This window comes from Xenopus laevis, chromosome 2S (genome assembly GCF_017654675.1).
Source record: "Xenopus laevis strain J_2021 chromosome 2S, Xenopus_laevis_v10.1, whole genome shotgun sequence".
Classification (NCBI taxonomy): Eukaryota; Metazoa; Chordata; class Amphibia; order Anura; family Pipidae; genus Xenopus; species Xenopus laevis.
Window position 1 is genome coordinate 58,936,356 of NC_054374.1, and position 14,745 is coordinate 58,951,100.

At 38.6% G+C, this 14,745-nt stretch overlaps 1 protein-coding gene across 2 annotated transcripts in view; it reads right to left on the reverse strand.

The window, feature by feature from the left end:
- pacsin1.S (protein kinase C and casein kinase substrate in neurons 1 S homeolog) overlaps window positions 1-14,745 on the reverse strand; it is a 142,815-nt gene that overhangs the window by 127,598 nt on the left and 472 nt on the right. The window contains exon 2 of one of the 2 annotated variants that reach the window (XM_041583183.1): window positions 8,110-8,149. The gene's annotated coding sequence lies outside the window, so the exon portion shown is untranslated. 2 annotated transcript variants of the gene reach the window in all.

Consider the following 14,745-nt stretch of genomic DNA (forward strand, 5'->3'; position numbering starts at 1 on the left):
AATAATGTAAATATCAGAGGGAAATTGATATCACTGAGACCTGGTGGGATGAAACATGTGACCGGGCTGTCAATTTAAATGGCTACACCCTTTTTAGGAGGGACAGAGGGATCAAAAAGGGTGGAACAATTTGTCTTTATGTAAAACCTTTATTAAAGCCATGCTCTAAAGCAGGGCTGCCCCCCTTGTGTGGCCCCCCACATAAAAGTCTTCCTGCTGTGTCTGTTTACCATGTTTAAGATTTAAAAGGTATCACTACAGAGATAAACTGGCCCCTGCATTGTTTCAACCTCAAATTCAGACTCTAATCCCTTGTATTGTTCACACATGTAATCCCCCCTGTATTGTTCACACTTGTAACACCTCTATTGTTTACACCCCCTAAAGCCCTGTACTGCTCACACATGAGACCCAGATGGAAATTGCCCCCATTGTTCACTTGTTCACACTCATACAAACTGCTGGAGGGGCACCAGCACTGTGTCACTGAATGTAGTACATCTTAGAATGGTCCTGATAGGTATCCCTGTCTCTTGCTCTATTCTGCCTTCCCTATGCTCCATGTGTGTGCCATACTCTGCCTGCCCTATGCTCCCTGTGTGTGTGCCATACTCTGCCTTCCCATGCTCCATGTGTGTGCCATACTTTGCTTGCTCTATGCTCCCTGTGTGTGCCATATCTTGTCTGTCATACTCTGCATGTGTGTGCTATACTCTGCCTGCCCCTGTGATCCCTGTGTGTGCCATACTCTGCCCCATGCTCCCTGTGTGTGTCATACTCTGCCTGCTCTATGCTCTCTGTGTGTGCCATATCTTGCCTGTCCTACTCTGCCTGTGTGTGCCATACTCTGCCTTCACCATGTTACCTGGGTTTGCCATTTGCTGCCTGCCCTATGCTCCCTGTGTGCCATACTCTGCTTTCCCAATGCTCCCTGTGTGTGCCATACTCTGCCTGCCCTTTGCTCCCTGTGTGTGACATTCTCTGCCTGCCCTATGCTCCCTGTGTTTGCTATTCTCTGCATGTGTGCCATGCTCTTCCTGCGGAACATAAGCCTGGTATTTGTTCAGGGAGTTTGTTAGCATTTTAAAATTATTGTTAGGGCCCCCTAAGGTGTTTAATCATGTGCTGGGGTTGCTGTGTTATCCACAGGGGAGGATGAGGCATATAAATTTAAGGTTATGTCTTAATATGACTTAACTTTTTTCACATATGAGTGATATCCCTGCAATGAGCACCAAACATTTGGCTTTTTGGTGTGCTACCACCATTAATATGGACATGGTTTTCTGGTAACATGGGTGTGGTTTACAGTGGGTGTGGTTTAAAAAAACAGGGAGTGGTCAACACTGGCTTCCATTATCAGCCCTCCACCGTGTAGGCCAGAAAAATTCTGGCCCTTGGTACCACAGAAGTTGGACAGCACTGCTCTAAAGAAATAACCAAGGATGTGGGGTTGAGATTTCGACTGAGCAAAGAGTTACAAAGAAAATTATCATTGGTGTATGCTACAATCCACCGTATAAGTGACGAGTTTGAGGTCAAACTACTATTATATTGGAGGCTGCTTCACAGTTTGGTCAAGTTATTATTATGGGTGACTTCAATTATCCAGACATTGACTGGGGTAATGGGGTTGCCAAGTCAGAAAAAGCTAATGGGTTTGTAATGCTTACTGACAACTTTTTATTTCAGCTAGTTCAAGAACCTACTAGGAATGACTCTCTTTTGGGCCTGGTAATAATTAATAATGATGAACTCATCTCTAGCATTTAGGGAATAGTGATCATAACATGGTCTCCTTTGACATTATGTTGCAGAAACAAGGGAGTAACTAAAACACTAAACTTTAGACATGCAAACCTTTCCAGTATATGGGCATCTCTGCAACATGTTAACTAAGAAAGGCTTTTCACAGGGTTAAACACAGAAGAAAAAAATGCTGCTTAATGGAAGTCATTGCAAAGCAAAACCTTGGTGGTTTGACATAAGTGTTGGTGTTGAGGTTGGTAAGAAAAGACATGCTTTTAAGGCTTTGAAGTTATGCGGTGGGACCCTTGTTGTCACAGGGCGTCAGCTGGTTGATGAGAACAGAAATAAAGCAGAGATTCTGAACTGTTATTTTTTATCTGTCTACACAAATGAGGAACCAAATAATGAAGTTTTCCATCTAAATAGCCCCAATAGCCTTAATATACTATTAATACCTCAAATGATGTATGGTTCACGCAAGGGGAAATTCAAAAGAGACTAGAATATGTAAAAATAAACACAGGATCAGGCAAATTACCTGAGATGGCTGTCTGCATGCCAATATTACAACTAAAAAAATATACTTGTTGGTTCAGGAATAAAATTTTTATGATAGAGTGAATTATTTGCAGTGTAAAAATGTAATTAAGAAATAAAAACTACACCATAAAAACCATAACTGTATCCCTTTAATGACCTGGAGGTGGGCATTTTTGTGGATACTAAATGTGCAGCAGACTGGAAAATGAGATTCAATGTTGATAAATGCAAGGTTATGCAATTTGGCTGAAATAATATAAATACAAGTTATACACTAAATGGCAGTGTGTTGGGGGTTTCCTTAATTGAGAAGGATCCAGGGGTTTTTGTAGATAACAAGTTGTCTAATTCCAGGCAGTGTCATTCTGTGGCTACTAAAGCAAATAAGTTACTGTCTTGCGGGATGGGATGGAAACATAATTTTACCTCTTTATAGGTCCCTGGTAAAGCCTCACATGGAGTTATGCAGCTCCAGTCCTTAAGAAAGATATCAATGAGCTGGAGATGGTACAGAGATGAGCAACTAAACTGGTTAAGGGGATGGAAGATTTAAATTATGAGGGTAGATTGCCATGGTTGGGGTTGTCTTTTTCTTGAGAAAAGACGCTTGCGAGGGGACATGGTTACTCCTTATAAGCACATTAGAAGGCATTCTAGATCGCCAGTGGGAGATCAATTTTTCCATAAAATGGATCACCGGACCAGAGGTCACCCCTTTAGACTAGAGGCAATGAAATTTTATTTGCAACGTAGGTTCTTCACAGTGAGAACAGTGAGGTTGTGGAATGCACTTCTGGAAGTGCTTGCACAAGCATAATATCCAAGGCTATAGTAATACTTACATCTACAATTAAAAAAGATATTGGTATATATAGTTCCAGTGGGTGTGTATTGTGTTGAGTTTCATTTGGATGGGTTGAACTTGATGGACTTTGGACTTTTTTCAACCCAACTTAACTATGCTTTCTTATTGGAATCTGAATTGCAGAATCTAAGGTAGGAACTTGTTGCATTGAGGGGGCTGCAAACATGTGGGCGGACAGGAGGCTCATGGAGCAATCACTGACAGGGTTCAGTGTAGTGGGAGGTGGAGAAGAGACAGTGAAGGCTAATGAGGCAGACAGGTCTGTTACAGTCATAAGGGGGAGTAGGAGATGTAACTGTAGGATGCTGGTCCACAGCTTGACCAAAGCAACAGATTCATCATTTTGGGTGAAGATACTGGGGAGAACAGTTCTGAACTGGCATGTATAGAGCAGGTTACAGATAAGGCAAATGTGTTAAATCAGTTCTTTTCTTCAGTGTATACAATAGAGGAGTCTGGGTTCACAGGCTCACTTAATAACTGCACGAATGGTTCAGCTCAATCTAGTCAGTGGCTGACTCAGGATATGATTCAAAAAGCTTTAATACAAATTAATGTAAACAAGGCTCCAGGGCCTGATGGCATACACCCCCGGGTTCTAAGAGAGCTTAGTTCAGTTTTAGACCAGCCCTTATTTCTGATTTTCTCAGATTCACTGTCATCTGGTATGGTTCCTATGGATTGGAGAAAAGCTGATGTTATTCCAATATTTAAAAAGGGATTACGATCTCAGCCTGGCAATTATAGGCCAGTAAGCTTGACATCTGTGGTGGGCAAATTATTTGAAGGCTTGTTAAGGGATCACATTCAAAATGTTGTCCTAATGAATGGCATTATGAGCAACAATCAGCATGGCTTTATGAAGGATAGGTCATGTCAGACGAATTTGATTGCATTTTATGATGTGGTAAGTAAGATTCTGGATAGTGGGGGGGCAGTAGATGTGAAATATTTGGATTTTGCCAAAGCGTTTGATACTGTGCCCCACAAACGACTGCTTTCTAAACTAAGGTCTGTTGGGCTTAATGAAGTCGTTTGCACGTGGATAGGAAACTGGCTACAGGATCGGGTACAGAGGGTGGTTGTTAATGGGACATTCTCTACTTGGAGTAAGGTTCTTAGTGGGGTCCCCCAGGGCTCAGTATTGAGTCCACTTTTATTTAACTTGTTCATTAATGACTTAGGGGAGGGTGTTGTAAGTAATGTATCAGTGTTTGCAGATGACACAAAATTATCCAGCCCAATTAATTCCATCCAGGATGTGGCATCCTTGCAACATGATCTTGACAAACTGGCAATCTGGGCAGCTAAGTGGCAAATGAGATTCAATGTTGATAAATGTAAAGTCATGCACCTGGGATGTAAGAATATCCAAGCCACTTATACCCTTAATGGGACTGCACTAGGCAAATCCATTAAGGAAAAGGACCTTGGAGTCCTTGTAGATGATAAACTTGGCTGTAGCAAGCAATGCCAGTCAGCAGCATCAAGGGCAAATAAGGTCTTGAGCTGTATTAAAAGGGGCATAGAGTCAAGGGAGGAGGGGGTCATTCTTCCACTGTATAGAGCACTTGTAAGGCCCCATCTAGAATATGCCGTACAGTTTTGGTCTCCATCACTCAAACAGGACATTATTGTATTAGAGAGGGTACAGAGAAGGGCAACTAAGCTGGTAAAAGGTATTGAAAATCTTAGCTATGAGGAAAGACTGGCCAAATTGGAGATGTTCACGCTGGAGAAGAGGCGCTTAAGGGGTGATATGATGACTATGTATAAATATATAAGGGGATCATATAATAATCTCTCTAATGCTTTATTTACCAGTAGGTCTTTCCAGCTGACACAAGGTCACCCATTCCGATTAGAAGAAAAGAGGTTCCGCCTAAATATTCGGAAGGGGTTTTTTACAGTGAGAGCTGTGAAGATGTGGAATTCTCTCCCTGAATCAGTTGTACAGACTCATACATTAGATAGCTTTAAGAAGGGGTTGGATGGCTTTTTAGCAAGTAAGGGAATACAGGGTTATGGGAAATAGCTCATAGTCCAAGTTGATCCAGGGACTAGTCCAATTGCCATTTTGGAGTCAGGAAGGAATTTTTTCCCCTCTAAGGCAAATTGGAGAGGCTTCAGATGGGTTTTTTTTGCCTTCCTCTGGATCAACTGGCAGATAGGTAGTTAATTAAAAAAAAAAAAAAAATGGTTGAACTCGAGGGACATGTGTCTTTTTTCAACCTTACTTACTATGTTACTATGTTACTATGTAGGTTGACTCTCAGAGCAGCCTGGGGAGCAGCATCTGTAATATAAGTTGGAGGAGAAGGTAGGAAAGGCAGGTTATAGTTATAGGGGGTTCAGTTATTAGGAAGGGACCCTACATGCCGAACTGTCTGTTGCTTGCTGGTGCTAGAGTTCAACATATTATAGAACGCGTAAAGAGATTATAAGGGGGGCTGGGGCCCACAGATACACAGTTACCAATAACAAGGTTATAGTACAGGGATGTTCACAAGAATGATTTTTATAAACTATGTGAATAGTTGAGGTGAGCATTGATTAATGTTAACATGGCAGTGGAAGCTTATCAAGATTAATGCATGGCTGAGAGATTGTGTAGGGAGGAGAGGTTTGGGTTTCTGGAAAACTGGGCTGAATTTTCAGTTGACTGCAGGCTCTTTGCCAGAGGCTGACTGCACCTGTACAGGATGGCTAGAGGGTTGGAGGATATTTTAATCTAGGTGCGGGGAGGGTGTAGTGGGTACACTAAGATTCTGACTGGAGAAAGAGTACCGTCAGAACAGTTAATGGGAACAAGTTTCTAAACTTGCTGCATAACAATTTTATGTCCCAGGTTGTTGAGAAGTCAACAGAAATTACTGTACTAGATCTAGTGATCTCTAACAACCCAGAACATGTAGCAAATGTGCAAGTAATTTAATCCCTGGGTAATAGTGACCATAATATTATCTAATTTAATGTTTGGTACATTGGGGCAACAAAGACCCTGAATTTTAGAAAAGCAAATTTAAGCGGAAAAACTTTTTAACAGTGCCCCTCTAGCAGAATTCTGCACTGAAAAACACTTTTAAAAGGGCAAACATATTTTTTTTTTAGTATTTAATTTTAAATAAACCTAATACCTAATTCCCAGGTGTCATCAGTCATGTGACCTGTCCTCTGATAAACTTCAGTCACTTTTTACTGCTACACGGAAAGTTGGAGTGATATCACCCCCATCTCTTCACCAGCAGCTAACCAGATAGCAGTGTCCTGGCACCTCTGCTAAATGATTAGGCTGCCTGAACAATACCTCCATGGGCTAATAGCACTGTTGCTACTGTCCTGAATTTTAGTGAGTAGGTGGACAGGCAAAACTGCCTATACTGGCACAATAATTTAGGGTGGCTTTAGCCATTTCTCTGCCAGCTATGGAAAACCTGTCCCATGTTCCATTAGCTTGTACAGTAAAGGAGATATAGATATTTATACATATTATGAACTTGTAAATAATAAATTATATGAATAATACTTTCAGATCATAAATACATTATACAATGAAGAGGAGAATATGTAGTGGCACCCAAAATACATTAAATACAATGTATTTTGGGTAAAGCAGTTGGAACTTTATACAAAAAATAGAGGCAGTGGCAGTAGGAGCTTTAGGCCAAAATACATAAAATACAATAAGAGGCAATGGTTTTCATTTAAAATGGTAATAAATCATCACTGTTCTCAATATATTACCTTAAGAAGTAAATGCAGAAGTATTAAGTACCAACCTATGTGACTTAATTCAGAAATAAAGAAGCTAATAGGGGAAAAAAGAAAGCATTTAAAAACAGAAGCTGTGTTAGATGAATATAAACACTATAACAAATATTGTAAAGCAGCAATCCTGAAGGCAAACATAGAAAATGAGGAGCACATATTGCGGCAGAAGTTAAGACTAATACCAAAAAGCTTAAGTATATTAATAGTAAAAAGATGCGGCTCTGTAAAATAATGGCAATAATGTAGTTAAAATGGATACAGGGAAAATGTGCTAAATCAGTTCTTTTGTTCAGTGTACACAATAGAGGCATCTGAGTTTCAAGACACTGTCAGCTCAGCTCAATCTAGTCAGTGGTTGATGCAGGAGATTTACTCAAAATTGATGTGAACAAGGAACAAGGGCCAGGTGGAATACACCCTTGTGTAGCGAGAGAGCTTAATTTTATCTGTTTTTCTCAGACTCGCTCTCATCTGGTATAGTATCTATGTATCGGAGGAAAGCCAATGTAATGCCTATATTTAAAAAGGGATTACGATCTTAGCCTGGCAATTATAAACTGGTAAGTTTGACATCCATGGTGGGAAAGTTATTTGAAGGCTTGTTAAGGGATCACATTTAAAATTATGTTCTGGTGATGTTTTTCATGGCATTATGAAGGCTAGGTCATGTCAGACAAATTAATGAATATAGGTCTTTGTACAAGTTGATCCAGCGACTAGTCCAATTGGCATCTTGGAGTCAGGAAATTTTTTTTCCCCCTCTAGAGAAGCTTCATAGTGGTTACGTAACTTGACACGTGCAACTTACCATTCTGAACTGGTAAGTAGGGAGTAGGTCACTAGATGGCTATATGTGATGCATTAATAACTTATGCACTGCACCTGCCCACACTATGGGCTGGTAAAACTTGTTGGTGGAATTGCAGGTTTAAAAATGTTGGTTTGCTATGGTCATAAAAAAATCCTTGCAATAATAAACAACTTTGAGTGCTCTCAGGATGATATTTTCTTTTTGTAAAAGGTTGGCACTTTTCAGCCTGTTGAGAAGCCTTCACTAAAATAAAAAAAGGGATAGATTGTTCCTGATTGATATACCACACAACAACCAAGCTCTGTTCCACATGAGTCAACGGGTCAGTTTCCACTAATTTAACACTTTAAAAGAAAAAGGATTAATGTAATACCTGTTTTCATTCTGCCAGCAGTCAAATGGTTAATTGACATCTAAAAGGCAAACATTTCCTTTCAGTATACAGATGAGGATGAAACTTTTTACAGTATTACAAAAATGTGAACCGAATAAAAAGACATACATAAAATATACAATTACAGACAGTTTAGAAAAGAGAATTTGTGGTGGAGTAGTAGTAGTGGAGAGAGAATAGTATAGACTTTCTAGTTCTGGGGCAAAGGGAAGAACATACTGATGCACCCCAGATCAGACAATCAGTCCCCAAATTATAACCTAGTCCCAATGTTTGGCTATTTGTCTTATATTTACATCTACGTAACTGGACATACCTCCCCCCATACAAATGCAAAAGAAAGTCACATTTAAAAGCTAAATCTTGAGTTTTTTTTATGTACCATATACATATGGGCTAGCTATGGCAATAATATAATAACCATAACTCTTGATGTGATTATTGTAGAGAAATGATATATTTGATGGTCATATTTTTTCCATATATAACAAGCATCATTGGTTTGTGATCTGCTCCTACCCACCTATTTCTGTTTGATAAACTTAATAAATAATAAGGTAGTCATGTCTGGACTCAATTGATAGCAGATACTGTATTATACCTGTAAGTAGTTTAGTATACTGTTGGTATAACTCTGGAATGATGAATATATTTAAGCTTATGATTTAATTTAAACACAGTGCCCCCCTGTTCTCCTGTAATTGATCAAATGGTATGACTTTGATGTGGTATAAATCAGCAAAGTATTTTGGTAGTGGCCCAAAGATGAAACATGCATGCAAATTTTCATGGGTGCCCCAGGGATGATTCTGCCCTTACATACTCAATGCCAAACCCCCCCCCCCCCATTATCCTGCCCCACCCATGTTGCTCTTTGCCCTCTGTACTAGAAGAGTTAAGATCTCACTTGAAAAACTGAATTTCGCTCAGGTGTACCTATTTGCTGCCCCTTATAACCTGCAGGGTGCTGCTGTCTGAGGCAAGTTTCTCACCTACCCAGACATAAAGTACAAAAAAAACCCCAGATACAATCTGTTATTTTCTGCACTTGGCACCCTGCCTTCCTCTCTAAATACCCAATATGCATAGGGATCCAATGTATATACTAAAATTAGCATATTCAAATGTTCATGGCTGTCACTACAGCTACTACAAAAATCAAAACACTGCCTGCATTTTATATGTGGTTAAAAAAACATATGTTAACCAAGAAACCATATATTTAAAAGTACACATTCTTATAAATAAAGTCATTACATTTCATATAGGATTCTTGTTATACCTTAAACTGAAAGCTCTGCTGGGACATGTACTGATGTGAATGCTGTATAATCATTGCAAAAAAGGGCTGTGGAAAATGTTGGCAATATTTAATAAAGCATATTAGTAAATATGTTGTATGTAGTAGCTTCAAAGTAAAGTACATAATTTTATAGGCAAAAACAAGTAATTGTGAAAAATGTTGAATGCAATAGAATAACTAAAATCTAGATCAGTTTTGTTTTGGCTGTGTATTTAGTAAACAAACCGTGAACCATGTCCATGTACAGAGTCTAAAGGGATATTTTTATGGTGATACAGATGTACAGGGAGATTGAGGAACAAGGGAAAGGGAAAGGCTCATAGAAAACAGGATGACTGAACAACAATACAGTAGTGGGGTAGGTGGAAAAATGGCACCTGCAGCTGTAGAACATAGAGAGATGAAGAAAAGATTAACATAGAACAGAATGGCTCAAGGAGAGGGAGGTAAGAGGGTAAGGCAAAGGAAAATAGTGGAGAGACATACTATTAAGCTAACAATGGGGAAGGTGATAAATAATAACTAGGAAAATAAAGAAAAAAATAAAAAGGAGAGAAACAAATTGAAATTTGAAGAAAGTTTAAGAAAAAAATTAATAAATGGAGATGGAGGTGTTTAAATGTAAGATTCAAAGATAATATAAATGTGCTTTATAAACATAAAACTGGGTTGGGGTGGGTCCAGATGACATGTTTTCCTAGAATACCTGAATACCTAGTCTGGCACTGGGCCCAGAAATGGCAGGGCATGGAGTCCCTTGGGCTGGGTCTCATTTAGTTGCAAAAAACGAAATTGGCAGCACTCCCAGTCGTGATATAAAACCGCCTTTATTCTTTTTCATACATGGCAACAACAGCAACGTTTCGGACCTGCAATGGTCCTTTTTCAAGCTGACAAGAATAAAAATGACTATTTCCACAGCTTCCTTATATACCAACAAGGATAGTGCCCTCTAGTGGTCATAACATATCATTTGAAATACATGTATCAGGGTTACATCAGAGTTATATTAAACTTTTTCAGATATGTATAAATATATAACACTGGAGCACACTTAGCTTTGTGTTATATATTTATACATATCTGAAAAAGTTTAATATAACTCTGATGTAACCCTGATACATGTATTTCAAATGATATGTTATGACCACTAGAGGGCACTATCCTTGTTGGTATATAAGGAAGCTGTGGAAATAGTCATTTTTATTCTTGTCAGCTTGAAAAAGGACCATTGCAGGTCCGAAACGTTGCTGTTGTTGCCATGTATGAAAAAGAATAAAGGCGGTTTTATATCACGACTGGGAGTGCTGCCAATTTCGTTTTTTGGTTCCATGGAAGCATGTGGAGGTGAACACATGATGTGGCGTGCACCCTGCCATTAAAAGAATAACAAGCACTGAGGAGCTGGGCTAACAAAGAAATTGTATGCTTCTCATTTAGTTGCCACAAATTAAAATAGATTGGTTCTGCTCACAATGTGTTACAAAAAATGTCAGTTTGTCAGAAATACTTTTTTAAATGGACAGGAGGTTCAGTTCTAAAGGTGTTGTATCCTGTCCAGTTGGGGACAACAATCATGCACAAAAAAAAGTCCCCATTTTGCCTTAATCTGACTCTTGCTATCATGACCTCCTTGTGTAGAACACTTCTTCCTACATCCCAATAAGTCTCCTTTATTCTTCACGGTTCTTGGTGAATTGCTGAGATTGCTGTCAGATGACATTTTTCTGTAAAGCCTACAACTCTCTCCTCTACAAATGAATCACATTTCTGTAGCCTGTAAATTCATTGCCACCTCAACAAAAGGATCCACCTCCTTTACATAATGATGATATTTGAAATATATTTACATTGCTAAAGAATAATTTCGTCTTCTACAATCAATGATTAGCATATGCAGACATTAACTTTTACTGAATACAGCTGTAGCCTTATTCTGAATTTTTGAATATTTTTGAAGAAAAATAATGGTCAAGACTGTGCCTCTGAAGACAGCATAACAAATGAATATGTGCTAGATGTATTCTGACAAACAAAAATGCACCATAAAATTATTTGCGTTGATCTGAAGTTGTCATTAGTTTGGCCAAACCCTGTTATATTGCACAAGCCAATATCTTTACAGATTAATTGTAATGTGAAGAGTACAGTATATTATGATGATTTCATTGTTGTTATATTAATTTGAAATTAATGTGTAATGTACTGTATTCCATGGCACAGTGGAGAAATGAAAAGTTTCAGTTTTAATATTAAATTATATATGCGTATATGTATATATATATATATATATATATATATATATATATATATATGTATATATATATATATATATATATATATATATATATATATATATATATATATATATATATACACACACACACAAACTACTGTATAGGTGCACTCAGAAAACAATGGAAATGCCTAGGTGCTGGTACTCTAAGAGCCGAAACGTTGAATAAACCCATTTTTTTTCTTCACAAAAGACCTATGAGGGTGGATTTCTTGTCTCTCTCTCTCTCTCTCTCTCTCTCTCTCTATAGGACCAAATTCCAATATACTGTGTAGTGCTTTGCACAGTTACATCATTCTCACTGAACCTTGCCCAGGGGAGCTTATAGTCTAATTTCTCCACATAATTACACAAATGCATATACCCAACTATGACCAATTACATGAATGGCTGGTATGGTTTTGGAGTTTAGAAGGATGCAACCTCTACAAACACAAGAAAAACATACCAACTCTACTTGTAACAATTTGTAGTGGCTTGCAGGCAGGTGGCCATCTGCTTGCTGTTACTAACTAGTTTTGTGCAGGTCAGAATTTTTTAGTACATGCAGCATAACTTTTTTTATGGGACAGTCCTAATTTTGACAACTCAGCCTCCAGTACCTGATTCTTATTATATATTATTAATATAGAGTTTCTCTTTGTAGAAAAATATACAACATTTCTGAAATTTAAATTAGATAAGAGATTAGAATACTCGGCACCTGCACTTAGATATGGGTGGGTACAGGTCAGAATTAGGTTAGGTGATTTGGATTTGAAATAAACAAAACAAACAAACAAATAATCTCTGATGTCAGCTAAGGAGGTGGGGTGGGTTTGAGTGCAAAATTTAAAAAAAGGTTGAAATGTGTTCAAACGTTCCAAAACCTGCTGAATTTTGTTAAATCGATGTGGCATTTAGGGGATGTGGCCAAATGGGCAAGGCCAAGGGGCAAATTCACTAAAGTGCTAAGTGGCTAACGCTAGCGCAAATTCGCCAGTGTGACGTAATTTTGTTACTTCGCCTATTTACTAACGGGTGCTGGCGTAAATTCTCTATCGAAATGGACTCTACTTCACACCCTTACGCGAGGCGAAGTTGCGCTATGGTGAATGGGACGTAACTACACAAATTCACTAACTTGCGCATTTTACTGAACGTTACCTCTTGCGCCAGACTTGCCTTCGCCACCTCAGACTACTGTCTGACTGTCTTACTGTGTATGTCTGGGTAAGATCAGTACAGAAAACAAATGAAGCAAGGATATATCTGAATTTGTGGAGAATTGGGAATTAAATGCATAACAGAGATATAGAAACACAGCACTGTGGAAGCACATTAAGGCTGAAAGGAACACGGTAGCTATTGTTTGTTCTATTTATTTCAAATCCAAATCACCTAACCTAATTCTGACCCTTCTGAACCTGGGCCTGACTTTGTCCAAGGTGGTAATTGGAAATATGCACCCCACTTAAAGGAGAACTAAAGCTTAACTAAAGAAATAGGGTACAAATGTTGCACATTATGTTTTGGGTTTCTGTACTAGCCCAAGACAACCACAGGCTTTTAGCAGGGATCTGTGTCTCTAAAAATGCCCCCTTAGCTCCCCATATTCTATTCTGCTGATTCACTTCACATGCTCTGTGCTGCTGCCACTTACTGAACTTAGGGACCCACTCACAATATTCAATACGCATAGAACAGAAATGTCCCAATATAAGGCTTAGTAATTAATACTTATAATTACTACATGGCAGCACAGAAACCAGTGCAACTAGCATCATAATTTAATAATCAGCCTTGTAGCATCAACTTATATTACAGACAAACCTCATTTTCTGTTTGATAATGTGCAACAACCCCTAAGATTAGCTTCTCAACAGCTGCTCAGAGCCCACTGAGCATGTGAGTGTCGCAGACACTTTCCAAGATGGTGACCCCCTGTGACAAATTTGAAGTACTGGATCATTGATGCTATTAAGAAACTGAACTTTTAGGATGAAGCAATAAGTTCAGTATATAAAATATGGAATTTTTAACCATATTAATTTTTAGGGTTTAGTTCTACTTTAAGTGGAAAGAAGGTTCACTTGCACTCAAGGCAGGTGCAAGCAGGGACAAGCCCTTGCAAAATTTATTGCAGATGTGCAATTTTGCACCCCACCTCCTTAGCTGACTGCAGAGATGATGTCACAAGGGGGCAGTCTCCAACTGTTTCACCACCCACCAACAAGGAAGGAGAACACAAATAAAAGGTTATGTGTGCTGCAGCTGGGATGTTTAACCAGCACCCAATCTAAACCCAGACAATGTGCAGACAATTTTTCAGCCAGAACCCATTGATTTCGGGCAGGCCCGACCAGAGTTACCCCCACACCTTTGGTTGGGGATAATATTTTTTTTTTTTAATTGTCTTACTGAAAAATATTTTTTAAGGAAATTATAGAAATACAGGATTTTTTTTAAATAATTTGCAAATGCACATGTAGACAAGGCATAAGATTAAAAAAATCAGCAAGGTTCTTGGACCCTTGTTCACCAGTGTTGTGGTGCCACACTTGTCCACTAGAGTGTTAGATGTCAGATGCAACATCATGGTATGTGTTAGCAAGACCTTAGAGTTAACAGGTTCATGCAGATAAATGAGGCTGTGATGTCTAAGCTGCAAAAACAATGATGTATCTATGCATCTGAGATGAGTATTCATTGGAATTGCCACAGTAGCAGTGCAGTACAACTGTGTATATTTGTGTGAGGTCAGTACAGAAAAAAATATGCAAAATAAGATACATTAAAGACACATTAAAGCTGAAAGGAATTACAAGGAATTACAAGAAATGAGACAAATAACATGACGGCTATTTGTTTTCTTTTATTAATTTCAAATCCAAATCACCTAACCCCATTCCTTTGCTACCTTATACAACATGTTCTAAACCTCTTTCATTAAACCTACTGTCAAATTCTAATGGTGGACATATACCAGCTGCCTTTTTGAAACCTTTATAGTAAACAGTTAAAGCAAACACAAATG